The sequence below is a fragment of the Chenopodium album genome, chromosome 1 (assembly GCF_948465745.1).
Source record: "Chenopodium album chromosome 1, dcCheAlbu1.1, whole genome shotgun sequence".
NCBI lineage: Eukaryota > Viridiplantae > Streptophyta > Magnoliopsida > Caryophyllales > Amaranthaceae > Chenopodium > Chenopodium album.
In genome coordinates this window covers 12,603,115-12,617,353 of record NC_137834.1, presented here as the reverse complement: position 1 = coordinate 12,617,353, position 14,239 = coordinate 12,603,115, and positions in this window count along the sequence as shown.

Here is a 14,239-nt window from a genome sequence, read left to right as displayed (position 1 = left end):
ATAGAGGATCTTCTTATCGCTGTCAATGAAACTGTTAATTATGAATCTGCTAGTAACTGCTTTACAGGGTATTAATTTGGAAGTTTGTTTTTTTTTTTTTTTTTTTTTTTTTTGATGTTTAGAGAGCCACAAGGGCGGGGCGAGAGTCAATCCCAGGATCTCTGCGAACCGGGATGAAAGCTCTAACCACTTGAGCTATCCCTTACTCTCATAAAACTCTTGGAATCGATAGGAAAATTCTATAAAATACGGAGTACTTTGCAACTAGTCCTTGTATACAGAATTACAGATGGAACTCCATGGAAGTGTTGCATAGTTTATAATTTTAGCCATCAGCAAAGCGGCTACCGGGACATGTTTGGTATATGGTTCAACTGTCCAACCAACCAATCTCGAATAGTAGCTCATCAGTCATCACTTCTTTGGCAGTCGTTCCTTAAATCTAGAATACACTTCCTTTTTTTTTTTTTTTTTTTTTTGACATAGAGAACTATAAATGAAAAGCACAATTACAACCTAAACTAAGTAAAGAAAACAAGATTACACGATAAAACATTGGGGGTCGGACCATACAATTTCTTATGATTGGGAAACCAAGTATACCTGATGGGACAAGAAGCTATTCTCTTAGAGCCGCTTAACCTGCAAAACAAAGAGTTAGTAAAAAGCAAGGGAGAACTACTTTGCAGAGTGGCGTATTTTCTTCTAAACCTGGGACGGGGAAACGAGACAACACCCAACAAATTTTCAGAGGAGGACGTTGTTGGGTGAACGGAAGCCTACAAAGGGGAAGAAACTGACGGAACTGGTAGGAGTGTCAACGTAGCCTCACATGATGAATCTTGACTTGCCATACCTATGGCTGGATCTACTTGCATCAGAACTGGAGTCGTTTCACACCTATCATGCCCTTCCACAGGGGGGTGACTAAGCTCCATTGGTGTAGAACCTTCTTGAGTTTCACCACTATCCATCTTTCTCAAAGGATTGGCTACTCAGATGGTAATGAAATTCTTTTGGGAAGAACAATAGTATTGTACTGTTCTCCCTTTGGAAATCACTCCATACATTGTTGGAGTGAGATGCAAATAGGAATCATATCGCTTTCGGCTTGAGAACCGAAAACTTGACCCTGTCAGATTTGAGTTTTTTGTTTCTGAAGTTTTCTTCGGAACACAATTGTTATCTATAATGTCGGGCCTAAGATCTTGGTTGGTAGGGTTGACTTTACCCTCCAAATTCAAAGAATTGCCGTCAACATTCTTATCCATGTTGGTGTTGTCTGTCACACCTGTACCCCTTCGAACATTACCATCACCACGACCATCTTCTACCTTTCTTTTCCCTTTTTTCCTTAACTTCTTACTATTATCTTCTTTCCCCGAATGAATATAATCTCTAAACCTATCATTATCCCTTGTTACTGCAAGTGCCTCGTCAACGAAATCTGGAGTCCAACCCAATAAGGATATTACCTCCTTTAATTTTTGTTGGAACTCAGTGTTTTTAGGATCTAATTTAAGGGCTTGTGCAAGATCCATGAAAGCTAAGGAAGGTTTATTAAGCTCTAACGCTGCAATCGCTCTTTTGAAGTAAGCTTTCACATTAGTAGTATCAAAACACAAAACTGCTGAACATAATTGACCTACTCTGTCATAGTCTTTAACCTTGATGAAGCAAGCACCCAAGTTTAGATTAAGGGACACAACTATGCTCGAAAACAATAATATATCCTCATCACTACAAACTGAAGCAAAGGACAATATTTTTAGAGCAAGAGAGTATTTCGCAATAGCAGACCTTATTTGGTTTTGCTTGTAGAGATTGTTTCTAATTGAGAATACCAAAAGGATTCTCCAATTGTCCAACTAAAAACTCCAACTCATGAGAAGAGACATCATTCTCTTCAACATGTGAAATACACAACATCCCCCTTAGTTCTTCAAAGCTAGCCATTAAAACTTAAACACACTTATTAAAACACCAAAGACAAAGTTAAACTAAACAACTATGCTTCCCTTAATTACACAAAAGGGTAGACCATACCAAGACGATGAGCAGGCCGACGATAAGGAAACCCGAACTCCACTTCGTCGGTGGGACAAAGAGATAATCGGTGGCTCAAAGACAACGCCGAACTACCTGCGAACTTTGAAACAAGTCACCAAAGGTACCGAAGAAGAAACCCCCAATTGAAACCCTAACCTACCAAAACTCCGAAAAAAACCGAATCGTATGGATTGGTGGTAGGCGAAACAGGTCTAATCAAGCGCAGCCCTTCAGAGACTGCTCGCCGGCGACCGTATAAGAGTAGCGACGCTCAGGTCACCGGCGGCAGGGGAAGATAACGGGGTGGTGGGTGTGGCTCTGTTTTGAGGAGAGAAGGCAGAGCTTCTTTTTAGAGAGAGAAAGCGCAACCCTTTTTTTTCTTTTTTTGAAAGAGTAGTAACATTTACATGTTGCAGCTATTTTTGTAAGTAACCAAAATATTATAAAATTATTTTTGTCTAAGTATATATATCTCGTGCTTTAGCATGAGTACGTTCTAGTAACAATAAATAGGAGAGTGCTTGAACGCACGAGGAGCGAGTGTTAAAAGCTGCTCTTTAAACCTTTTCTATACGAGATCTCAATTAACTATCCTAGATTGCTAGCCATAATGCTCTTAACCCAGGTGATGAAATAAGTAACCCACGAGTAGTGTCACTTAAGATCTCATTTGGTAGCACATTAAAAGTAGGAAAATTGAAAATTCCCATGAATTTATGAATGAACTTTTTGTGTCACAATAAAAACACAAAAACGGAGGAATTGAAAATGCGTGGGAATTCAAATGTCCTACAAAAACATGGAAATTAAACATGGAAATGTCAGCTTAATTTCAGTTTAGTTCAGTCAGTTCAGTTCTTAATTTCCTTCTCTCATAAAAAATTCATTTCAGTTCAATGCAACTCCAATCACTTCAGTAAATCAGAAGAGGCCCTTAGTCTCCCTTAATATTTTTAATTTTCCCTCAAGTTTATCTTAGTACAAACCATACAAGATATGAAAATGGCCATGAATTTCATGTGGGATTTTTTTTTTTTTTTTTTTGACGAGAAGAAAAAGAATTTCATTGATGAAAGATAGTTAAACGACACTTACAAACAATTCCTAGAAGCACTAATCTAGCCTTTGAAACCAATTACCATGTGTTGCGAGTTGTGACATCAATCTTACAAACTTGGATTTTTTTTGTTAGGATTTAAAACTTGGATTTTTCTTTTTTATTTTTTTATGACGGGAAGAAAATATCATCATTTGTGATTAGGCATACAACATCTACAATAATAGTATTAATCTACAAACCACATATTTAGAGAAAATAACATAACTTTTACAATCAAAATCATAACTATTTTGCCGACATAGTTCACACTCCACTACCTTAAGCTTTGACGTGAGTAATAATTTTTGATGTCTTTACGTTTTTTGAAATAGAAGCCTTCCAAATTTTCGCTGATATTTTGATTGTAAAGTTAATGACAAACCCTAAATCCATATGAATCCAAATCACCTTCCCAATTAACCAAACCCTAAAAATAATATTCTCTTCCCAATTAACCAAACCCTAAAAATAATATTCTCCTCCATGGATGAGAATCAAAATCCTAGAAAATTGGGACAAACTAGCTCTCACAAACGGAGAGAACAAAGCAAAGCGAAAAGAAAACAAAGCAAACACCTAAACTATATTCAGATGAATAGTTACAGCCTAAATAACCCCCTAAAAATTGAAAACCTTAAAAAGGAGAGAGCAAAAGGGCAAACATGCAAATAACTACTACCTCCGTTAAATGTTATGTACAACTTTTGAATTTTTTATATTCGCAAATAATACCTCAAAGTTGCACATAACATTTAATAGAGGTAGTAAAAAAATTAATTGGATTGAAGTTAAAAATTATTTCATATGCCCCAAAACATAATTTTCAATTCTATTTGACAGGTCATTAAGTTGTATAGTAAGACCCCCGTTCTTTAGAGCTGCTCTGCTCTGCTGAGCCCTGCTCTGCTCAAATCAAATCTACTCTGCTCTGCTCAAAAGAAATCTGCTCTGCTCTATTTTCAAATAATAATTAATAATAACAATAATAATAATTAATATTCAATAATAATAATAATTAATATTGTATTGATGATAATAATTTATTATTTTGAATAATTATAATAATTATTAATATTAAAAATAATTTTAATAATTAATATTTATTAATCATAATAGTTATTATCATTATTAATATTTAATAATTCAAACTATTAAGAATTAATATTTATGTTTTAAGTAAACCGTTGTCTTTTATCTTTCTACTATTAACATATGTTAAATATGACATACATATATTTATGTTTTTACTCACCTAAATCAATGGTATATGCACTTAGTAATAGTAATAGTAATAGTAATAATAACAACAACAACATTCATAATAATAATAGCATTGATAATAGTATTATTAATAATAATAATAGTAATAATAATAACAACAACAACAACAACAACAACAACAACAACAACAACAACAACAACAACAACAACAACAACAACAACAACAACAACAACAATATTAATAATAATAACATTGTTTGTCAAAAAAATAATAATAACATTAATAATAGTAATACTATCCCCGGTTTATAAGTGGAGCGGCTTTTAGTGGAGAGAGGGCCGGTTTTTTTATATTAGGAAGCCACAGGTTTTGAACAGGTGGGAATAATTTTTCCCCACCGGTTCGGTTTGAACCGGTGGCAATACTATCCCCGCCCATTTTTTCCCTTTTTTTGCCACTGGTTCTTAAAAACCGGTGGCAATTGAGCGGTGCCTTTTTGCCTTTTTTTTACTAGTGTAATAATAATAATAATACTAGTAGTAGTAGTAGTAGTAGTAGTAGTAGTGTAGTGGTGTAGTAATAACATTAATTAATAATAATGTTGAAATCTGCTTTGCTCGGCTCGGCTCTGCTCGGCTCGGCTCTGCTCTTCTATCCTGAAATCTGCTAGTAGTAGTAGTAGTAGTAGTAGTAGTAGTAGTAGTAGTAGTAGTAGTAGTAGTAGTAACATTAATAATAATGTTGAAATCTGCTTTGCTCGGCTCGGCTCTGCTCTTCTATCCTGAAATCTGCTCTGCTCTGCTCTGCTCTGCTGAAATTTAATCTGATCTGATCTGCTCTGCTGACCCCTGCTCTGCTCTGCTCTGCCCAAAAGCTCAAAAGAACAGGGCCTAAGTCAGCTCTGCTGAAATTTAATCTGATCTGCTCTGCTGACCCCTGCTCTGCTCTGCCCAGAAGCTCAAAAGAACAGGGCCTATGTCATTGACCATTTTACAAAATTATAATTATTATTTATTTTTATTTTATTTATTTATTTATTTATTATTATTATTATTATTATTATTATTATTATTATTATTATTATTATTATTATTATTATTATTATTATTATTATTATTATTATTTTGTGTTTTGTGTGTGTGTTGTTGTTGTTGTTGTTTAGGGAGCCACAAAGGGTGGGGTGACAATCGATCCCAACATCTCCTGAAATCGGAAGAGAAGCTTTAACCACTTGAGTTATCTAATCCTTCACTCTCACAAATTATAAATTGTTGATATTACATAAATGCACATTGAGACAAATCTAACAAAACGAACCATCTAAGATGACCATAAACATTTTGTATATCAGGTCAAAGTATTTAAAGTTTGACCACAGAAATAGAAATAAGAACTATTAAGAAAGTAGCAAAAATTAAAAACACTATAGTCAATTAGGCCTTATGAAAGCTTTACTTAAGCATCAAATATCAAAGCACGCATTGCGTGTATGTAAGACTAGTCTTTACTTATTTTAAGTGACTTTTTTACTTTGTATTTTATTTTATAGATTATTGTTATTATTATTATTATTATTATTATTATTATTATTATTATTTGGTATTACTTTCTTAAGATGAGGGAAACACCAATAATGATGAAGTATGTCATGTGTATACGTGTCCTAATTTGAATGGACACGTTTACCAATGCAAAATGTTGATCAATAACATAATTGATTATTAGTAACTATAATATATAATAAAAAAGTTGATACTCCGTTTTTATAAGTGTACATTAAGACAATTTTCAATACAACTATATTATTTTTTGTTATCTATGAATTAGGTCAAAATGTATAATGTGAATGTTGCAAAAGGTCAAAAGAAGCATTAGTACTCCTAATTTATACTTCAATTTATTTTTATCTATATTAATCTATATCTATACTATATATTAAAAGGCGTTCCTTTTAAAGGAACGGTGCCACGTGGCACTCTTCACAATATGTGTGTCATGTCATAATGTCACGTCACCAATCAAAGTATATGTGCCACGTAAGCTAGCTACTTCATTTAGCAAAATAAAATATGCTTTGTACAAGATTTGAACCCTTAATCTTTGATATATACAAGTGATACATTTACCATCTTAACCAACTTATATGAATGTTTCTAATTTCAATATTATATATTCCTTTCATTTATTAAGTAAAAAGGCAATATAATTAATTTATTTTTCATAAGATTAGAATATATAATACATATAATGTAAAAAAAAGTGACACCCGAGACAACGCTTAAACCACTATACACACTAACTATACAAATGGTCAAACATAATTATTAAATTAAAGAACTACACAAACTAGCAACCCAGGGCATCGCCCGGGGTACACACTAGTTTAATATATTAAAAGACGTTTCTAAAAACGTCTATATGCCACGTAAACTCCTCATTGCGCCACATCATCATATACTCAATTTTTTAATACGCCATGTAATCAACTCAATTCACCTTCAATATGCCACGTCACCGGTGTAACCAGCAATAACACTATATAATGCCTCAACTTAATTAAAAAAAATGTGGAAGAAGAGGTTCGAACACTCAACCTCTAAGAAAAAAAGTCATTGTTTAACCATCTAACTAATTCTCACTTATGTTACAGTCTTGCACACAAATTTATGTTATACTACAAAAGTATTGAAAACACATACAAACTATTAAATATCTTTAAAAAATTAACAGTTGCATAACTAAAAAAAGTAGCAAACGGGGCAACGCCCGGACTATACACTAGTTTTAATGTTTAAAAGCACAAAACGAAGATGCCACGTGTGCTCCTCTCTTTATACCTTTCTATATAATTATTCCTTTTCCTTAAATTTATAGAATTTCTCTAGCTCTCTCCTTTATTTCTCAATAACTCTTTATATTATATAAGCTCCACTCAAATTTCAACAATTTGAATTATTTTAAGCTTTTCCTCTTTGCCCTCCATCTTTCAATTTAATTAAACAATAATGAAGATAATGATTGAAAAGGAAAAAAATGAGGCTGCAAAGTAAGGGGACTTAATTTTGTAAAGAAAATAATGAGTTCTATAAGAATATTATGAAAATTCCACATCATCATATGTCTTCGAAGAGATGGCAATTTCATAACATAACATTGCTTGCATCTCATTGGATCATTATTTTCAAGATATTTAGCGCACTCTACTAGAAAAAGATTTAATAATAAAGGAGAATTTTATTTGATGTAAAACATATCTATTATATAATTGCAGAGTCACTTCACCACAACCCTCCAAATCACCAATACTCAAATCTCATGCATTTGAGGGTTTTTTTTTTTTTTTTTTTTTTGTTAAATTTATTTTTTTTTACAAAACAATAACTACCCAGTACCCATCCCATTATATTATTTATTATTTATTTTTTAACTTAAAACAAAAAAACACCAATAAGGATAATAACTACCCATCTCACTTTTTTTTTTTCCTCTCAAGGAATTGCAATAATTAATAAAAATTCAATTTTTTAAAAAAACATTACTAACATTTCACTTTGTCTTATTTTCTTTTGCGTATAATACATGTCGTGCATTAGCACGAATACACAATTCCTTTATCAACAATTACCATAGCACTCTAAATCCCCAACCCTTCAATTGTATGCATATTTTTTGGGGATTGTCCTACAAACAATTTCCACTTCCCTAATCATCAAAATAAAAATAAAAAATAAAAAATGTACAGCACGCTATTTGCGCGACTGACCTCACCGAATAGTTACTTGCAAAAAATAAAAAAATAGACCTATGACACTAACTACGTAACCCCTATAACATAGAACACAAGTAACCTTTATAGATTTAACACACCTACACTTCCCTAATCATCAACAAGCTATTGATAATTACATCATATAACATATGTTAATCAATAACTACTTGCAAAAGATAAAAAATAGACCATATGATACTAACTAAGTAACCCCTATAACACAGAACGGGTAACCTCTATAGATTTAACAAAGTACCACCCGCATATAAGAGTCATCCCTGTTTTTTTAATTTTTTTTTTAATTTTAATTTTTATTTTTAGCAAAGCAGTGAATGAATATCATATTTCAGCACAGCAGAACAGGTGTCGGCAGTTTACTAATATTCAATAGAGAAGATTTGAACAGAGCATTGTAAAGCAGATCAGACCACAACAACTCTAAAAAAAATGGATTAAGTTACTACATCAAATCAACTTCCCTATTTGAAACATATTTTTTCTTATATTATATATTTAATTGTTTCTAATATAAAATATATCCTGTGTATTTTGCACGGGTACACTCTAGTAAAAATAAAATGAGGGTTAGACATTTTAGTTTTTTATACAAATTATTACAATTAGATTAATTTAATTATACAATTTAAAATTGAAAACTAATAATACCACCTTAGGCCCTGTTCTTTTGAGCTTCTGGGCAGAGCAGAGCAGATTTCAGCAGAGCAAAACAGAGTAGATTTCATTACTACTACTACTACTACTACTACTACTACTACTACTGCTACTACTACTACTACTACTGCTACTCCTATTGCTACTACTACTGCTACTCCTACTGCTACTGCTACTGCTACTGCTACTCCTACTCCTACTACTGCTACTGTTACTGCTACTCCTACTCCTACTCCTGCTACTGCTACTGCTACTGCTACTGCTACTGCTACTCCTACTGCTACTGCTACTGCTACTGCTACTGCTCCTGCTACTGCTACTGCTACTGCTCCTGCTCCTGCTACTGCTCATGCTACTGCTACTGCTCCTTCTACTGCTACTGCTACTACTACTGCTACTGCTACTGCTACTGCTACTGCTGACTGCTACTAGATATATAATTGGATCAAATTATGGAGATAATTATGTCATTAAGTCCGGACATTTGGGTCGTCGTTTTGCCATAGCTAGAGGTACTTACGATCTTTGGACTAGTAAAATAGGCCAAAGCCCAATTGGACGGATCCTATAAGGTCACACAAAGGGGCTAGATTGAGCATTAGAGGACGAGGCCCATCTTGGGCCTCATCACTCTAGGTGGCCGGCCATGTAGGGGAATTAAGAGGCTTTTGGGCTTCGTGAACTAGTCTAATTATAATGAGATTATAAATAGACTAGGTGCCTAGGTTTGCAAGTAAGTAGTTGACTGATCTTTTGATCAAACCCGAATTAGCAAACACGAAACCCAACCCCTCTCATATTCCTCTCTCTCACGGCTCTCTCCTCCTCCCCGACGCACGGTGGTGTCTCGTGGTGGTGGTGGTTCGTGCGGTGGTCGGTTGTCCGAAAAGGTGGTGATCGCGGTTTTCCTCAATCACTCGACCAATCTAGTATTGGTGGACGGCTCGTTCGAATCTCGTGGACTAAGTAGAGGAGCAACACTTGGGGCTCTATTCTCTCCCTGATTTGCCTGTCGAATAGCTTCGTGGAATTCACGCTTCAAAGGTATGATTATGTGTCTTGTGTGTTATGCATGTGATTATTGGGATTAGGTACCTTTTTTAATATGATTCATGTTATTTCCGCTGCGTAGTACCTATAAACTCTTACAGTGATATCAGTTAGCCTCTTGCATGAACGCGCTAGATCATAATAATACGATTATTTGATGTCCACGTTTATTTTATAATCAATTAAGAGGGAGAAATTAATTTAATTATGGTTTGATTATTATATTTAATATGATTAAACTTTGAGAATCGATTAAATGCGATTTAATTATGCTCAAATAGCCATGAAGAGGACCGAATTATGCCCTAAAATTGTTCGAAAATTTCGAACCCTAACCCTAATTTATTCGAAAATTCGAACCTTATTAGCCTTAAAATTATTAATTTTGATGCTTATTTTGGTTGATTACGTTTTAAATTTGTTTCATAATTTTAATTGGATTGATTTATGCATAAAAATGTTTTATGTATGATCATAGATTTAATTTTAAAAGTTAAAATTTAATTGGGATTAATTTTATGATAAACCCTAATTTTAAAAGTTGAATATGATTTAATTTTAATCTTATGGACTGATTTAATTTAATTAGGATAAATGTTATTTTAATTAAATTAAAAACACAAAAAAAAAAAATTATTTTGGTCGGCAACCGCGGCTGGGTGGCGCAGCCACGGCGGCTGTCGACCAGGTGGTCAGTCCAGAGGGAGGGAGGGGAGCGTGGCGGTCCTAGGTGGCTGTGGGCAGCAGCGTGCAACCGTTGCACGGCTGCTGCCGCGGCTGCCAGCGCCGGGGTGCTGCTGCCTTGCGCGGCAGTGGCTACTGCAAGGCAGCCAGCCACTGTGGCTAGCCTTGGCTGGCCACGCACGGTGGCCTGCAGCCTCGGCAGTAGCAGCTGCCACGCTGCTGCCTTTTGCGGCAGTGGCTGCTGTCACGGCAGCCAGCCACCGTGGCTAGCTTCGGCTAGCCAACCACGGTGGCTGGCGTTGGTGGTTGCGGAAATTTCAAAAAAAAAAATTTTGTTTTGAAAAATTTATTTCAGGATAATTGTGAATTATTTTGGGATAAAATCAGTTTATTTTGGATAAGTTAAAATATTTTGAAAATATGATCTTTTATTTTTAAAAGATAAAATTGGTTTTATTTGGATAAGATATTTTATTTTAGGATAAAATCAAATATTCAAAAGTTGTTATATTTGATATTATCCATATTTAAGTTGTTAAATTGGAAATTATCCTAAATTAAAGTGGTTAATTATGGATAAGATTGACTAGGATATTCTGAGCATATTCCAAAAGGATAATAATTGATTTAAACAATGTGATTATCCCATAATTAGATTAGGATGTAATTGATTTTAAAATTATTTGATTGGCTAGTAATTAGGATAGAATCTCCTAAATTAGTTAGGATAATCATGGAAGATTAAATATGATTTATCTTTCTAGATTAAAATATGATTTGATTCTATCTCATGACTAAATTAAATATATGATATTTTATGAACCGTCATGAATAATATATGATATTATCTAATTATGATTAATATATAAGATATTTTAGGAAATGCGTTGACTTTATTATGAACATTCGATGTTGTAGTTTAGACAAGCATATTGAGTGATTTATTATATGGCACTTTTATAATATATGATATTATGTTGCTATATATAGACTAGTATGGCCCATAGATTCTTAAATACGATCTGCGCATCGTGATGTATTTTTGTAATCTAAATACGGTCTGCGTACCGTTAAGTATTTTATAACTTTTATTTAATGTAAATAGAATAGTTATTTAAATGGTGTTAGCCCAAAAGAAGCCCATAAAGTGAAGGCCCAAAGGAGCAAGGTGGATGAAGATCCATGATGATTCAAGTGGGAGCATTTTTCATTTCTAGTTTTCTTAGGACTAAGGGTCCATACTACGTCATGTTTATTTTATTGCATTAGTTGATTATGCATGTTTAGGTTTATTTATGTTGATTGATGATGCGCTAGAGTTCACTAAATAATCACAACATAATAAATCTAGATCCCAGTAATATTGAGGCAGCTTTTCCAATTAAAAACCCGACGAAACCTTCGATCGTTTATGATGGGTCGGCCCTCAGCAGAGCATCATAATATATCTTGGGGAAGTGGGGGTAGGACCCATTCTACAATTTTAATTGGTTATACTCAACAAGGTTACCTAAAGCGTTTAGAACCTTGAAGCTAAGGGTAATAATTAAACATGTGATGGTTAATTATTCAACCAAGAGTTACAAGAGTTGTAATCAGTAAAGAGTTTACTCACCTTGAAAATGTAATGGTTGATGGCAGGGCCTCACTCTGGTCAATTATTGCACAAATAAAGGATCTTGGAATCACTTAAAATTCAATAGGGATCATTTAATCATTGAATAAAGTGTTTTAAAGTTACCAAATGAATGCGTTTTATGGTACTTTAATTTTATTAAACATAATAATTAAACTTTGCCTTATTTTGACTTAGATGGGTAGCCGTAATAACAATGACAGCAACGTTTACAATTTGCGACCATTCCTTGAGAAGGATAGGTTAACAGGGGAAAACTTTTCCAACTGGGAAAGAATGCTAAGGCTTGTTCTAAAATCTGAAGGTAAGGAGGATGTCATTGATACCCCATTGCCAGGACCTCTGCCAGAAAATCCAACTACGGCAGAGATCAAGAAGCACAAGGAAGCTCATGATAGAGCTATGCCTATCACTTGCTTAATGATTGCAACCATGGAACCTAGTCTTCAAAAGCGTTTTGAGGACCAGGGTGCCTATTCAATCATGGAAGAACTCAAAGCATTGTTTAAGAAACAAGCTAGAGTTGAAAGGTATGAGCTTCATCGTGAGATTCTGGATTGTAGAATGGAGAAGGGTCCCACAGTTCATGATCATGTTTTCAAAATGATCGGCCTAATTCAAAGTATGGAGAAACTGGGGTACCCATATAGTGATGATTTGGCAACAGACATCATTCTCCACTCACTTCCAGAAAGTTTCAACCAGTTTATCATGAACTTTAACATGACTGCCAATGCAAAGACTATGAATTAATTGCATGCAATGCTGTTTAGTGCTGAGAAACAAATCCCTAAGGAACCTAAGAAGGAAGTTCTTATGATTCAAAAGGGAAAGGGGTTCAAGAAGAAGGGGCAAAAGGCTAGTGCCAAGAGCAAGGGCAAGCAAGTTGCCAAGGCTCCTGAAAAGCCTAAGGCGAATCCAAAACCCAAGGCTGCAAGTGAGAGTGAATGCTTTTACTGCAAGAAGAATGGGCATTGGAAACGTAATTGCCAGAAATACCTTGATTTCCTCAAGAAGAATGGAGCATCAACCTCAGGTATAATGTTATAAACATTTAACTTTCACTTAGGTATGTGATACCAAGTTGCAGTGCTTAACATTGTGATGTTGCGCAGGAACTGCAAACAAGTGAAGCTAGCAAGGAAATGGAGCTAGAAGGTGCACTAGAAGTGTTTTTGAGTGGCCAGAAATAGCTTCATAGTTTTAATTTCTGATTAGTTTATCATGACATTTAGAACAATTTCCAGTTTTTGATGAGACAATATTTCGGTTTTCTTGTTTTGAATACTGATTTGGTTTACTTGGCTTGGACAAATGTTGATCCATGACCAAGGTAATAAATTGTTTTCATTTTTCTAGACATGAGTTAATTTTATTTTATGACATTGATATAAGTAGATCACAAAAGTAAAATTAGATGATTCAAAGTAAACTTATTTATAAATAAATTAAGGTTAGGTCACATAAACCATTTGCACATCCAAAGTTATGGATAGACTCTTACTCTTATATGATTATGAATCACTTAAGAATTAGAAGTCATGCTTGATAAGGTAAAATGACCAAGTTACCTTTTAGTTGAAAGGGTAAAAGAGCTAAAATGACCTTTTGGATCACAAACATATGATGTGAGTGTACCATAAATTCAAAATTAGCAAGAGATTTAACTATTTCATTGCTCTTATTAACGATTTAAGTAAATATGTCGATAGTTACTTAATGAAATAAAAGCTGGAATCATTGAAATGTTCAAAATTCCAAAATGAAATGTAAAATCAATTTGAGATAAACAATTTAGCACTACAATATGATTGTTGTGATAAATATTTAACTCAAAACAAATGATCATCTAAAGGAATTGTTGAATTAGTTCACAATCCAGGAACATTACAATTAAAATGTATGTATAAAGCAGGAATCAAACTTTGCTTGCCATGGTTCGATCCAAGATTTAATGATTTAAAAATATCATTTTGAGGATATGCATTAGAACAACAACAATTGCGAATATATTAAACAGAAACTTAACCAAAGCAATAGAAAAAGATGTCATAAATG